This window comes from Euprymna scolopes, chromosome 4 (assembly GCF_053919585.1).
Source record: "Euprymna scolopes isolate OS-2025 chromosome 4, ASM5391958v1, whole genome shotgun sequence".
NCBI lineage: Eukaryota > Metazoa > Mollusca > Cephalopoda > Sepiida > Sepiolidae > Euprymna > Euprymna scolopes.
The window spans coordinates 98,827,514-98,830,322 of record NC_136485.1 but is presented as its reverse complement, the minus strand read 5'-3'; positions in this window follow the sequence as shown (position 1 = coordinate 98,830,322).

Below are 2,809 nucleotides of genomic sequence, written 5' to 3'. Positions count from 1 at the left end.
TCCAACAGCATAAATTGAATTTCACTCCTTTTTGGAGATACATTTTTGTTTTCTTCCTGCTTATATGAACCACCGTTAGCCGCAGGAAACTAACCAGTGATAGTATGACAGACAATTTTTAGTGCACCTTTTCTAGCACTTTCCCAAGACATTGGGTGAGCAGTGCTCTCCCTGAATATGGCTGCTCAGTCACAGGAATCCCCACTGGAGTTGGCCTCTGTCATGTGAAGGCACAACAACGATGTTAAGGTAGGGTTCCTGCCGCCTCTGTGCAGATTTGTGACTGTGTACCTCCAACTGGTCAAGTCTGTACACGTTGCCACTCCTCCATCACCATAGGACTTGCAATAGAAATAAACGACAGATAAAGATAAGATAGAAAAAGATAAAAGATAGATCTCAAGTAACATCTGTACATCGTTGTATTAAAGTGACAAGTGCTTGTATGACACGAGTGCCACTCTCTAAGTCTCCGCAACAATAACCCAGTGACAAGCCACTGCAAGATGAGTGGTAATTACTTTGCCCGCAGATTTCTCGTAAGATTTGTCCTCTCCTAGCAGGATAGCCTCCACCACGGCTTGCAGGAGCTCCTTCTACCCTGCTAATGTCATTTACCCATAACTGGGACTTCCGTAGCTGGGCACCAGAGCATGGTCCATATGCCAGTGGGTCATGAATGCCGCAGTCAACAAGGCCTAAGCTCCTCTGGAGGTTTCTGTCAGGGTTACCTCACTCTTAACCTTTGGTTCAAAAACCTTATCCCACAAGGCAGTGGGGATTCAGTTTTCTGGTGCTAAACACTCGCCATTCACCAGAGCCCCGTTAGCGTGGCATAACTCACGACATGCACGTGGGGATGATTAGAAGCTATATATGACACTACAGCATTTCTGTGCTTTTAACACACGCCCACACTAATCCTTGAGCTATACATATACATACATACATACATACATATACATATATATATATACATATACATACATATACATATATACATATAATTATCCACAACCACGCAAAAAATATTTTCAATAATTGTGCTGAAAAGCAAAATAGCATCCATTCGCAGCTGAACATTTTGCTAACTGCATTTCATTTCCTCTGATGGTATGAGCCATTGTTGAAAATCCATGGATTTAGGAAATTAAAATAACCCCTTCTATATATTCCTTTGTCAAGCAATAAATTCTTAAATAAATATTGAGCTTTTCCTTTTTGGCTAGGATCTCCTTAAAAGTATTACTTCAAGTAATATTTATCAGGATTTTTCATCTGAATTTCTATCAGTGTCTTATCTAGCTTATATATATATTTATACATATACATATGTATATTTATACATATACATATATATATACATATATATTTATACAACCACCACCACACGCCAGCTTAGAGTATCCTTTCTACTTCCTCCCACCCAGCTAATCTTGTTGCCACTACTAACTTATTCTTTCATTAGAATTGAAAGCAGATAGACGCACTCACTTCTACATAATCCATCACAGTTTTTGAACCAAACCTCATTCTGCCATTCCATGTTCAAAGGAGGAATAAAGACTACATTTTACCAGCACAACTAAGGAATACCAATGGAACCATGTAACAGAAAATATGCAAGACAAACACGGAAATTTTAACGGACAGAGGTAATGTCTCCTTCCTCAACATATCTCTAAGAATAATAAAACAATTCAACGGAACGACACTCAGGAAGAAACATTTTATTCGTTTAAAAACGAGCATATATGCATTCCGCTGTTTATGTCTTGCTCATTCATAAATAACATAGATCACTGGCCTTTGCAGTCAGGTAATTCTGGACTATATTGTGGACTTTTGCAGACATTTTCCTGTCATGGAGATTTACCCCCCCCCCCCAGGATATTGTTTTCTGAACTTTTTGTTTTGTCGGCTAATCCCATATATATATGTGTATGTGGGTATATATATATATATATATATATATATATATATATATATATATATAAATATATATATATATGTGTGTGTGTGAGAGTGTGTGTGTGTATGTGTGCATATATATTATTCTAATCCCTTGTACCTCATTCTCGCATGCATACACCCTAGTTATCCAACTCTGCCCCCATTTAATGAAACTTTATTTTTTTTCTTTTTTCTTTTTCCTGTTCTTGTTCTTTTTACTTCACTCTTCATCCTTTATCCCTTAAATGTATTTCATGCGTTATTTTGACTTTGCCTTTATCAGTACCCCTTAACTTTATTCACCTTTTAATTATTATTAATAATATTATTGCTGTTGTTGTTGTTGTTGTTGTTGTTGTTCTTCTTCTTCTTCTTCTTCTTCTTCTTCTTCTTATTATTATTATTATTATTATTATTATTATCGTCGTCATTGCTATTATTATCGTTAGTATTATCATCATTATTATTGTCATTATCATCGTCATTGTTATTATTGTTATCTATATATTAATACGCTTGTAACTATCTATCTATGTGTGTCACACTTTCTGGCAAATTTGATTGGTTGAGAAGATTTTATTCTGGAATAGCGGATTACACACTAAACGAACGCTCAAGGCAGAGATCAGGGTTGCCAGGTTGGCTTCATTTTAAAAGTAGTTTGGCCATCAGAATTTCTGTTTGGCTTTTTTTTTTCCAAATTTGTCGCTTTTCTGAACGAATGCTCAAGGCAGAGAGAGAGAGAGAGAGCGAGAGATAGATAGATAGATAGATAGACAGAGAGAGAGAAGGAGAGAGAAAGAGAGAATCTTCGTTAATTAAAAATATTTTTAAATCTGTTTCCACAGTTATTTAC